The sequence below is a fragment of the Pan paniscus genome, chromosome 4, assembly GCF_029289425.2.
Source record: "Pan paniscus chromosome 4, NHGRI_mPanPan1-v2.0_pri, whole genome shotgun sequence".
Lineage (NCBI taxonomy): Eukaryota > Metazoa > Chordata > Mammalia > Primates > Hominidae > Pan > Pan paniscus.
The window spans coordinates 54,109,119-54,122,572 of NC_073253.2; the positions used below are offsets into that span (position 1 = coordinate 54,109,119).

Genomic DNA, 13,454 nt, shown 5'->3' on the forward strand with positions numbered 1-13,454 from the left:
TTGCATCAAAACATACATAAACGCAGGTGCACAAATTGTAAGCGTAAAAGTCAATGAATTTTCACTAAGTGAACACACTTGGCTCACCAGAAGCTAAAGAAAGGGTGAACTAGAAGGGGACTTTGTAGATTACACTTCCTGACACCATCGTTATTTGAGAAAGAACTGTTTCCTAGGTATATTTTAGGACCTTTTATCTGGTGATATCTATCTACTAACTTTAGGGGTGGGGTAGAATTGATTCTTTTTACAAGATTAGTGAAGTTAGAAACAACTAGCTTTTAATTCATTAAATGTAACCTACTTTCAAGTAGCTTCATGTGACTGAAATCAATCTGTTTTATTTTCCAAACCAGTGGAATACACACAGGGTCATTACATACATTTTGAAAGTCTTCTGTTTCAAATGTATTGTAGATTAAGAAACAGAATGTGGCAGGGCACGGTGGCTCATGCCTGTAATCCCAGCACTTTGGGAGACCGAGGCGGGTGGATCACTTGAGGTCAGGAATTTGAGATCAGCCTGGCCAACATGGTGAAACCCCGTCTCTACTAAAAATTCAAAAAATTAGCCAGGCATGGTGGTGTGCGCCTGTAGTCCCAGCTACTTGGGAAGCTGAGGTGGGAGAATCGCTTGAACCTGGGAGGCAGAGGTTGCAGTGAGCTGAGATCATGTCATTGCACTCCAGCCTGGGTGACAGAGCGAGATTTTGTCTCAAAAGAAAAAACAAAAAATAGAAAAAGAAACAGAACGCTATTGGCACACCCAGAATAATCACTATTGGACTTCTGATACCAAAAACAAGGGGGATTTCCTCATTTTTAAGTTTTATGAAATGAAGTAATATTCTGTATACTCTTCCGAGTTTAGCTTCTTTGAGTAGGTTTGTGAGATTTATCCAAGTGTGGAATGGAGTTATAATTTATTCATTTTTGGTTTTGGGTAATTGTATTTTTAAAATTAAGGTAAACATTAAAAGTTAGCGTTTAACCCACTACTGGGTATTCACCCAAAGGGAAAGAAGTCATTCTACGAGAAAGACCACATGCACAGGCCTGTCCAATTCACAGTTGCAAAAATAGGCAGCCAAACTTGTTGCCCATCGACCAACGAGTGGATAAAGAAAATGTGGTATATATGCCCCATGGATTACTACTCAGTCATAAAAAGAAACCAAATAATGTCTCTGGCAGCAACTTGGCTGGAAGTGGAGGCCATTTATTCTAAGAGACGTAACTCAGGAATGGAAAACCAAATATCATGTTTTCACTTACAAGTGGGAGCTAAGCGCTGAGGATACAAAGGCATAAGAATAAATAATGGACTTTGGGGATGGGGGAGAGATTGGGAGAAGTTGAGAAATAAAAGACTACATATTGGGTACAGTGTACACTGCTCTGGTGATGGATGCACCAAAATATCAGAAATCACCACTAATGAATGTGTCCAAGTAAACAAAACCCACTGTACCCCAAAAACCATAGAAATAGAAAATGAATAAATAAAAGTTAGGGATTAAAAAGAAAGTGGGAAATGGTCATTCCAGAAGTCTAAAATATTATAAGCTATATATAAAATACAAGTTTGTAACTATTTTTTGAGTACCTGCAGTCAGCAAGTTTGCATTAATATTACTGTTTACTCCCTCACTTTTTAAAACAACTAATTTTCTATTTCCTATTTTAAGACCTTACCTAAGATTGCTGTCCTGCGGAATGGTTCCTAGCCCACGTGACCTTGTCTGTGTTGAAGCATGAGTGAATACATACTACCCTCTACTTTAGTGAATGTTGATAAAATGGCCAATTTCATGTATTTGTTTATTTTCAAGAAAACCTTAGAGCACTCGTTCTCAAACTTGAGGATGCATCAGAATTACCTGGAGTGCCAGAATCCCCTGAAGTGGTTGTAAGAACTCATTGCTGGGGCCAGGTGCGGTGGCTCACACCTGTAATCCCAGCACTTTCAGAGGCCAAGGCAGGCGGATCACTTGAGGTCAGGAATTCGAGACCAGCCTGGCCACCATGGTGAAACCCCTTCTCTACTAAAAATACAAAGATTAGCTGTGCGTGATGGCGGGCACCTGTAATCCCAGCCACTTGGGAGGCTGAGGCAGGAGAATCGCTTGAACCCGGGAGGCGGAGGTTGCAGTGAGCCAAGATGGCGCCACTGCACTCCAGCCTGGGTGGCAGAGACAAATTGAAAAAAAAAAAAAAAAAGGAGTTTCTAGGCCCCATCCCCAGAATTTTTGATTTTGTAGGTCTGCGGTGGGATCCAATTATGTACCGTCTAATGAGCTCCCAGGTGATAGTGACGCTGCAGACCTGGCTCCACATTCTGAGAACCACTGCCTTAGAGCCTGCACATCAAGTCACGTTTATATTCCTGTGCCGTACTCCCCTGGTGAGGATTCCTCTGGTCATTCATGCATTTACGTTTTTAAACTCCTTGGAATCAACCAGGTAGAGATTGTACTCTTGTTGTCGTATTTACCATCCTAAATCATTAGCATCTATTATATTCCTCTGCCCTACACCACAACTCTGCTTGTAACCCATTTGGAGCGTGTTTTCTATGTTCTTGCTTTGTTTACATATTGGTGGCCCCAACTATTTATCAGCCTATTAAAGACATCAGGCCCCTATTTGTCTATATCCCTGCACTGCCTAGCAGGGAGCACTGCAGGGACTATTGAATTCATGCACTGTATTCTCTGCTGGCCCATTGATTTCATCCTTATAGCCCCTGCTTCTCACCTGCATGTTTTTTTTTCACAATTTACATACTGATAAAATGAATTCTTGCTTCTTGCTCATATAAGAATATGGAGGCTGGGCACAGTGGCTCACACCTGTAATCCCAACACTTTGGGAGGCCGAGGCAGGCAGATCATGAGGTCAGGAGATCGAGACCATCCTGGCTAACATGGTGAAACCCCCTCTCTACTAAAAATACAAAAATTAGCTGAGCGTGGTGGTTTGCACCTGTAATCCCAGCTATTTGGGAGGCTGAGGCAGGAGAATCGCTTGAACCTGGGAGGTAGAGGTTGCAGTGAGCTGAGATCACGCCACTGCACTTCAGCCTGGGCAACAGAGTGAGACTCTGTCTCAAAAAAAAAAAAAAAAAAAAAAAAAAGAATATGGAAATTATAAAAATAATCTGTGATCATATAATGACTGTTTTCCCCAAAAAGGGCATTACTTTCATGCTTCAAACTATGTATTTCTTAACTAAAGTGTTTGTGGGATATGGCTGCATGTTGGCATCACCTAGAGAACTTTAAAAAAAAAAAAGAAAACAAAAACAAAACAAAACAAAAAACTGATCTTCATGTCCCAGAGGTTCTCTTCTAATTGATGTGGGCTGTGATCTGGGCATAAAGATTGCCAAAAGTACCCTGGTGATTCTAACACATAAAAATGTTTTAGAGTTTCTTAAGTACTTTTTTTCCTGATGAGTTTCAAGAGGGCCACTTTTTTTTTCTGGAAGATTATTTTCAGAAACACCTAACCCTTCTTTATTTGTATCTCCTGTAGATGTTTTCCTTCTGAGTTTTTCTCTGTGAAACAAGAAAATATAATGAACTGTCGTTTGCACGTTGCACAAAGCATGAACTTTATTTGGAGTCTTAGATAAACTTGTTCTGATCTAGAAATGAAAAATAATGAACTCTGCTGAGTTCTGCATTTCCTGTCTGAAGTTAGCTTTACCATAAGGATCTGGTGGGTAAGAGTTTGTTGTTCTTGTCATTAATTATTGGAACAGAGTTGTTTGGAGTAGATGATTCATTGTGGAACAAATCGTCTGATTTTGAGGGACATTTTCCATTATAAAATAATTATACATAAAAACAGAAGTATTGCTTTAATACTAAGATTTGTAACAATGCCATGTCATTCTGGTTGTAATGACTCTGTGTCTATTCCACTGGTTTGGAAAATAAAACAGATTGATTTCAGTCATATGAAGATACTTGAAAATAGGTTACATTTAATCAATTAGAAACTAGTTGTTTCTAACTTCACTAATCTTGTAAAAAGAATTAATTCCACCCCACTCCTAAAGTTAGTAGGTAGATAGATATCACCAGATAAGTTCCTAAAATATACCTAGGAAATAGCTCTTTCTCAAATAATGATGGTGTCAGTAAGTCTAATGTAAGTCCATTTTATTTTACCCTTTCTTTAGGTTCTGCCCTTGTATCTTAGAATAATGAAATATGAAGTGAAATTTGGTGTCATGGTTTACCTGTAGCCATTTTATAATTTAGATTCATGGGTTTACATTACTTACTGAAACTACTGGGGAAACATTAACAACACAATAAGATTCCTAGATTGATAAACTTCAACACTCAAGCTATGACAGTTGTTCTCAGTCTCGTCTTTGATTCAATGTAAAAATTTGGACAAGTTAATTAGCTTTCTTTTGCTGCATGTACAGGGGCAGGATAAACTTGAGAATTCCCACAATTATTCAACCCAGATCAAAGATATTTGTCTCAGGAAATCAACAATATTAAGAAAAATGGCTTTTTGAAAAAAATTTAAAAAAATGTTTAGCACCTTCAAATATCAGATTCACATCCTCATCATCCTCACTTAGAGATTTTAAAACTAATAGCAGTTTTGTACGGCACATTTGCATTTACAATGCATTTTTGTACACATTCTATTTTCCCCTAAACCCAGGGAGACTGGAAGAGCAACAATTTACATATTTGCGTATTTTTAGAAAGTGAGTCTTAGAAAGGTTAAGTGACTAACCTAGGCTCAAACAGCCAGAAGTGTGTGGAACAAAGGCACCACACAGCTTTGCTGACTGTGAGCTCACTCTTTCTACTCCTCCAGCTATGCCAGCTATACAATAGCAACTTGTGAGAGGTGTTAGGTGTGAGGGATAGTAGGGGGGTAGGGGTGGGGAGGGGAAGAGGAAGCAAAGTCCTCATACTGATTGTATTTTTATCACTTTTCTAAAGGATTTTATGTTTTACAGCCTATTTGTCATTGGTGGAAATATCTCTACACTGGTGCTATAAACAGCAAAACATACACTTGAGACTCCCTGCAAACCCATCTAAGTTTAAGGGTAATTGAGAATAGCAGCACTTGATACACATATCTTCATTTACTATATAGTGTGATCAATTATTTTCCCTGATACTAAGGGAAAATTAAACATCTTTTCATTGGTTGTTGCATTTCTTTCACGGTGTTTTTAATGCACTTTGCGAGCTTTTGTAGTTCTCCAAACTGGCCACTAGATGGTAGTGTTTAGTTAGTATTGTCGCACATGTTCCATTGTGGGAACTTTGATTCTAATAGGAAACATTTCATATATAATACTGCACTGAAACTGTTTCCCCAGTGGCTGAGGCACACGAGAAAAACTCTGTGGCTTGAGCCTTCTTTTTCTTTTTTAATGACTAGACCTCCCTTCATTCAACACAGACCTTTCTTCCACATACTACTTATTGAGCAATTCATTTTTCTCCCCATAATAGTCTTTTAAACACCCCACAGTGAGGGAGTGTTAAAAGTCCTGCCTTTCGTAGAATTTTGCTCTAAACTTCTGAGAGGTAAAGCAGATCTGGTGCCAAGATGATGTGTTCTAGGGAAGTACAAGGACAATAGACTTAAAGACCTGTGCTGCCAGCTTGTGAATAATTGAAGATTTGTATCTTGAAGTAAACTTCAGAGTACCCCTGTACTTCCTTGGGTATCTAAGCCAAATAAGACAGAAGTTGTAGTTGCCTGGTATGGATACCACATTGCCAAATTTTTACAGTATTTTGGACAATCCAATAGATGTCTTCTCTCTGCTTTGTTTAAGCCTTCTAATTTCCCCAGCAAGACAAAGCAAAGCAAAATTAATTCACACAGCCTGTTTGCATGATATGGTCCGATGGTTTACTATGCTGTGTTTGTCATTAGTCACCCAAGCACAGAATCTAAAAGTCACTTATAACCATTTCCTGCCCCCCCATGACTGCTGATTCTTCCAAAACCATAAATCTCCTTTACTAATTCACTTGAATAACCAAACCTGCATTTCAGGTTCTCATTCTTTACACACCCAATAAAAAATGAGATGCCATCTGTTATTTTATTCATTAAGTCAAGTCCTGTTTCTCATGTTCTGCGGGAATTCTTCCCATGTGGTTTTACTGTTTGTTTCACTTTCTTCAATTTCCCTCATCATTACACATAAGCATTTATAAAATACCTCTTCATAAAATCCACTCCAGTCATTCTCTGCAGTTAACTCCAAGATCTCCAAGATCAAAACAGACCCCAAAGTTGTCAATGAAACTGTTCACTTGCACAGTGCAGGGGCTGGGGGTGTGGTTACTTGGGTGTGTGAATATGAACTTTCGGTTGTCTGAGGACAACAGGAAGCCTTGTTTCTGGTTGCTATCATATTAAACTTTAGTTAAGATTTTTATTGTATATGAGATAGGGAATTTTTTCCCCTGGGGGTCAACTGGGGTCACCCTATTTCCTGAGGGCTAAATAAAATTGGCTGCAATCCCCATCGTACAGATTGTGAAAAGTTCTGCTTTCTCTCCAAAGCTTTTATGAATCCTTGATCACACCAGTCCCCACATCTCTGCTTCGGCCAAATTGGTTGCGTTTAGGAGTTCTCTCACAGTAGCGGTCATCATCTCTTTTTTCCATACCACAGAGGCCCAAGGTAGAACTGAGCCCCTTCCTTAGTTTTCCCAACCACCAGCCTTCCCTCTGCCCCAACAAAACAAAACTTGTTCACACATGGGATTTCTGCATTGTACCACACTTTACTGATGGTTTGAAGAAATGGAAGCAATGTTCACCATAATGTGAGAAGTGACTGTGTTTAGACTTTCATATTCTTAAAAAGTCAGTTACCCAGTGATTTCTATATGGAAGGTGTTAGCCTTTTGCTAGTTTGCTTGGGTTTTTTCTTTCATTCCTACCCTTCCGTACTCTCCTACTTCAAAAATTGCTCATAGGAACTCCAGATTTTTCTTACTTAATGGCATTTAGTGCTTTACGTCTCTCCTGCTCCATCCACCTTTTAACTCCCAGAACTACGCAAGTGCTCAGCAGAACAAAATGGCCTTTCATGTAATAGTACCACAACTTGATAAAAGATATTTTTGGTTATAAATAGCTTTAAAAAAAATTTTTTTTTGGTGATTACATGTGGGTACGATGACTAAATTGAATTTTGCTCTTCGTCTCATACACACACACACACACACACACACACTTATATATATAGAGAGAGAGATGGAGACTTGTTCTGTCATCCCAGCTGGAGTGTAGTGGTGCAATCACAGCTCACTGCAGCCTCAACCTCCCAGGTGCAAGTGATCCTCCTGCTTCAGCCTCCCACGTAGCTGGGATTACAGGTGCGGGCCACCACACCTGGCTATTTTTTATTATTTTTTGTAGACATGGAATCTCCCTATGTTGCCCAGGCTAGTAACTCCTAGGTGTAAGTGATCCTCCAGACTCGGACTCCCAAAGTGCTGGGATTACAAGTGCAAGCCCCCATACCCCCAGCCTTCTGCTCCTATTTGACCTAGAAATTCCATATAGTAGCCATAGCATTCATTCATTCAACAAATAATTATTGAACACCTACTTGCAAAAAGGAATTCAGTTCCTATTCTGTTGGGGTGATAATCTAGTAAATAATAATAATAATGAAAAGTGTCCATGCACTCTTCTAGGCTCCAATAATCCCTATGAAGAGAGGGTATGCTTAAACAACAGATGTTTATTTTCTCACGGTTGTGGAGGCTGGCAGTGTGAGATCGGGGTGTCTGCATAGTGGAGTTCTAGTGAGGGCTGGCTTCCCCTATGCCTTCACACAAAGTTTATGTGTTATTAATATCAGCAGCCCTCTATCTCTGGATGTCTCTGGTGCCTTAGAAGACATATTCTCTACAGTTAAAGAGTGATTCTCAAGAACGGACAGGGTAAATATATTTTATATTGCTAAATGCCCCATTTGAAGGGCTATATACCATTTCATGTAGCAAGGAGCACTTAATGGCTCCAGGAGAACAAAATAACTCTACAGAAAATTTTTATTTGCCCAAAGCATCTAACGAGCTGGTCCTTCCATGCATGTGGTGGCACTCTTGTGAACTGCTTCCTGAGATTCTCTTAGTGCAAAGCCAACAACATTCAGTACATTTCCTTCACTTGCCTTTTGGCATGTCCATGACAATATTTCCAGCTGATCTAAATTCTAGAAAATCTATTTCCCACAAGCAACAGGATCTTCTATTTTCCTGCTTAACAGTGTTTATTTTTGCTTTTTTCAGCAGCTTCACAACTTCTGACTTGGTTGACTTTTTTTCTTTTTTAGAGAGAATGTCTCTCCTCCATCTGCGAAGTGCTGCATTTTAGGTTTGGTCTGACAAATTGATGCAACAGCTCAGGTATATATGACAAGGAAATTGAATTTCTATCCTCGAAATCAATTCTGAACAATAAAAGCTGAGAGGATAAGTTTATTCAAAGGTGATTTGGTATTGCGACAGGCTGGTCCAAATCAGAACTCAGCAACCTGATTTTGAAAAATTTCCAAGTTCATGAAAAGAATCACTTTGTACATAAGGGCTTTCTACTTGTTTGGGTTTGAGCATAACTAGATAGCTTAGTGGGATATCCATATTCTTGCATTTGATGATCACATTTGGCATCTAAATATTATGCTGTTTTCAAATGAAAGAAATACTCCTGAATAAGAGAGATGGAATGAATTACATAGAAAGAAAACTTAAAATAACTGTCATCTAAGAAGATGAAAAAGCAAACAAGTACATGTGTTCTTAACTTTTGGGGGCTTGCCTTTAATTTTTTTAATAAGGCAATTATCTGCTATTAGTAATTATAATAGGAGCTAAAATCCAGTTAATAGTCACTGTGTGTGAAACCCTGTGCTGAGCACCCCAGGGCATGGCCTCCAAGAGGACACACAACACTCTTTTTGGAGAAAGCCGAAGACAGTGAGGGCAGTGACTGAAGGTCACGGAGTTGGTAAAAGGCAGAGCCAAGGCTCAAACCCACACAGCCACATACCTGCAACTGTGTTGTTAGCACTGCACTCCCCAGTTACCAAAGCCTTGTTTATTTTCCAGTCCTAAACTCTGCTTAAATGTGCATGAGGAGTAATTTCATTTTTTTTCCTTTTCTAGACTGTAAATTTGTATAATTGGATTTCTACAGGCTTTTGTGTTTCTGGTGAGATTTGAAATGGATTTTTCAAAGTTACGATATTCAGTGACTCCTATCATCTAGAAATTTCTCCCAAGACACCAGACCTCCTCCCTGATCTTTTGACTAAAAGCCTGGTCCCCAGCTGTATTCATTTCCTAGGGCTGATGTAAGGAAGTATCACAACCTAGGTGGCTTACAACAGCCAAAATGCATTGTCTCACAGTTCTGGAGGCCAGAAATCCAGAAGTAATGTGTTGTCAAGGTTGTTTCCTTCTGAGAACCGTGAGGCAAGGATTTGTTCCAGGCCTCTCTCCTGGGATAGCTGTCTTCTCTCTTTGTTTCTTCATAGTGCCTTCCTCCTGCATATGTGTGTGTCTGCATTTCCCCATTTTATAAGAATTCCCCTCACATCGGATAAGGCCCACTCTAATGACCTTATTTTAACTCGATTACCTCTCTAAAGACCCTATTTCCAAGCAAAGTCCCTTTCTGAGATACTGGGGTTGGAACTTCAGCCTATTTTTGCAGGGACACAATTCAACCCATAGCACCAGCTCTGAACCAGGGTAGTGCATGGAGGTGGAGACCTAGTACCGTGCTAAGGACCCCAGCTGACAGTGTGGTCCGAGGCAAGTTTCCCTTCTGCCCAATAGGGGATTGGATTGACTGATTTCTACTGTAATATAGTAGAAGTATATATAGTAGAAGTATATATATAGAAGTAACATAGAATTCTATTTTTATAGAATGGCTGTAATTTATTTAATAGATTTTCTCACTGAAGTAATTTCATAAAAGTTTTTGGAAAGTTGGCTTCATCCTTCTACTTTCATGCATTTGCCGCAGAGATTAAGTGTCTGCCAGGTATTCTTTCAGCGTGATCCACTGGGGAACCCACAGACCCAGCCTCCTCCCACTTTCCTTTTCCTTCTGAGATCTCTTTATTCTTCCTGTTCTGTGTCCAAAAAGAGGAACCAACTGCCCCCTAAGTCTATCCTCACATATAGAGCCTCTTACATGACAGGTGTCAGGAGAAACTAAAAACGGTTAGACTTAGAAGGAGCTAACTATTAAATGGTGAATGCTTAATCAATATTCATTAATCAGGAAGGTTGACCATTGACTTTACCCTCTGTGACTTTACTGGCTCTTTCACAGCAACGATTCTTGAGAAAATACATGGCCAAGCCTTACATTAGCTGATCTAGTTTTCAGAGCCCCGCTAGGATATGAGTCCTGGTATTGCAGATGAGGAAACAGGGTCTCGCAGATACACAGAAGCTCCTCTGGGTGCACACAGTGAGTACTGGGATATAGGCAAAGGCTGAACTCAGGCAGCTTCTCTCCAGGATCCACCCTGAGTGATGAGCTGTGTCCCAGGCTGGAGAAGAGCCATGCTGCCCACTGTCTGGGCCTATCCACAAGCTCTTTCATTCATTCTTGGATTTTTCCAGCTGAAAAAAAGTGTTATATGAAGGATCAGAGATGGCATCTTAAACTTTTTTTTGCACAATTCATCATTAATTCACTGTTTTTTAAACTGTTGTCACAAAGAGTTGTTTTGAGTGCCTTGATGAACTATGTTTTGTTTGTTTTATTACATTTTCACTTGAGATTTTTATTGTGAAGCATGCTATTTTGAAGACAAAATTTTTAAAAATAGAGAAGGGCAAGAAGAATGGTGGACAATGCAGGAGGTGACAATGGTATAATTACAGTAAACATTTATAGGTCAGTGGAACATAAGCCCTGAGGGAAGGCTCTGAAAGCGGCCCTGCAAGCAGGAGGGAGGGAGGGAAGGAGGGAGGCAGCCCTCGCAGGCTGCCGGGAAGCACCAGGGATGTCGTGCCTCACTGTGCCAGCCTCACAGATGGCATCTCAGCGACATGGCTGTTCTTTTGTCTTTTCTTCATGAGCATCTTAGAGAAGCGCATTTATGCACATTTCTACCTACAAAGTTTTGCCTCGGTGTGACTCATCTTCTTTCTGTCTCAGATAGGATTACTCTTCAAAGGAAAGATAAAAAAACAAGTTCTGAATATAAAGATGAAGCCAACTGCAGGGCTTGTTGAATTACCTCAGAGATAGCTAGAGTTGTCTGTGTGTGTGTGTGTGTGTGTGTGTGTGTGCGCGCGCGTGCGTGCCTCTGTGTGTGTGTCTGTGTATCTGTCCATGTCTGTGTCCATGTCTGTATGTGCATCTGTGTGTGTGCATGTGCCTGTGCATGTGTGTCTGTGCATGTGTGTGTATACACATGAGTGCAATGTCCCATATTGGCAAATACCACATGGTAATGTCCTGCACGCCACAGGAGCTGTATATATGAGCTGTATTTTCATGATGGCCCACTGGGATAGGGATTAAATCAGATGATCACCATTTATACCTAAGTAGTAACACTTAAAAATGCAATTGCTCTCTGTCACCACGGCTTAATCTATGAGCCCCTAAGGGGAAAAATTCTTACGTTAAAAAAGCCATTTCATATATAGATAAATGTTGAATAGGCAGGTGTTGATCAGAAGGTCTAATCCCCATCCACATGAAATGAACAAGTCAAGCAGATAATTGTTTGACTAGAGCTTTCCTTTGCATTAAATGTGCCTGGAAAACATTTCTAAAACCATTCTTTTCTTTTTGGTTGAACCATTATGAATGAATCTCCATCCTTTAAAAGGCTAGATGTTCATGTTCAACTGTTTTGGCAACTGACCTAAACCAATATTATTATGAACACATTTTGGTTGTTTTGGTTGGACATTGGTAACTGCCAGTGAAGTTGGAGGTGAGAGGAGTTAACTACTTCCTTATAATGTCACCACCTAATTAGAATAAAAGCATCTTAGATTAAATTCTGATTTACATAAGGACATTTATTAACTAAACAATTATTCAGCAGGCATGAAATAAACAAATCATATGACTAGTTCTCTCTCTAGGTGCTTGGCCACCATTTGCAAGCTTCCCTTAAGGCACAAAATCCAAAATTCCAGAGTCAATATTTCATCATCACTATAGACAAAAGTTTGTGGTATTCACAGCTGGACGCTGGACATCTCCCAGGACGTGGTTCCTGAGTCATTCTGCCTCTGAGTGTGTTGCTCCCATGGAAATCATGCACCTCCACAGAACTCACTCGGGCTCCTCGGGGACTCCTGAGTCTGCAGTCAGATTGCAAGTCTTGCTCTGATTACCTACCTATCGGACATTCCATTTGACTGTCTTGCCACTGAACTCAATGGCTGTAAGCTGACTCTTCTTCCCTGCAAATCAGCATCCTCCTGACTTCCCCACTTCTGTGAATGTCATGATCATTCTTTCTGCCACCTAAGCTTGAAGCCTACAGTCATTTTTTAACACAGCCACCTTCAGCTCCAATTCCAATTCCAATCAGTCACTCTTTTCTCAAATCTCCCTTCATACCAGTTCCTGTCCTTCTGTCTCTTCTACCCTAAGCCAGAGCCATATCTCTGCAGATCAAGGGCCTTTTTGTTCTGTTTCTTCCCCAGTCAATTAGTTTACATGATGCCAAACCCATCTTCTTAAAACCACCTGGATTAGATCACTCCTCTGTTTGAAGATTTCCAAAGAGGCCTTATTTTGTAGTGGAAAATGTCCAAACTCCTTTGCATATTCACTTATTCTCAGCATGCTTTTACCACCTTGCGTTCTTCTCCTTCACAGCACAAACCTCTATGCCAGCTGGATTTTCCATCCATAATCCCCCAAATACATCACATGCATTGTTGCATTGGCCACCCTTGTTAGTGCTTTTTCCATGTGGTGTTCTTACTTTCCTCCTTCACTCCATGCCCACTTCCTCAAAACACACACACACACACACACACACACACACACACACACACAGCTTCTTTGAGCCTCAAAGTTGGTTGCTAGTATTTTAAGTGCCTGGAATTTGAAATGAAAAAAAATAAAAGTAAACTGGTTTTAAATGTAGGCGTTGCCACGTATTGGTTCTACTGTGGCCTCAGACTTGTTATGAAATATTTCCAAGCCTTAGCTTCCACATGAGTACAATGGGAATAATGCCTACCATCCTATTGCCCATCCTTAATTAATCTTAGTTCCGTTTCTGTGACACGTTTCCTCCCCAGGGAAGCCCTTTATACCCTTACTACTCATGGATTTATCTCTTCTCTGAGCCCATAGAACTGACTTCTGTTGTCACTGCTTTAGTAAAGTCACCATTTGCTTGTTTAAGGTCCCTCTTCTATTTT

At 40.1% G+C, this 13,454-nt stretch overlaps 1 protein-coding gene across 2 annotated transcripts in view; it reads left to right on the top strand.

The window, feature by feature from the left end:
- The window catches only part of PDE4D (phosphodiesterase 4D), a 1,528,950-nt gene that overhangs the window by 688,430 nt on the left and 827,066 nt on the right, over positions 1-13,454 (top strand). The window lies entirely within an intron of this gene.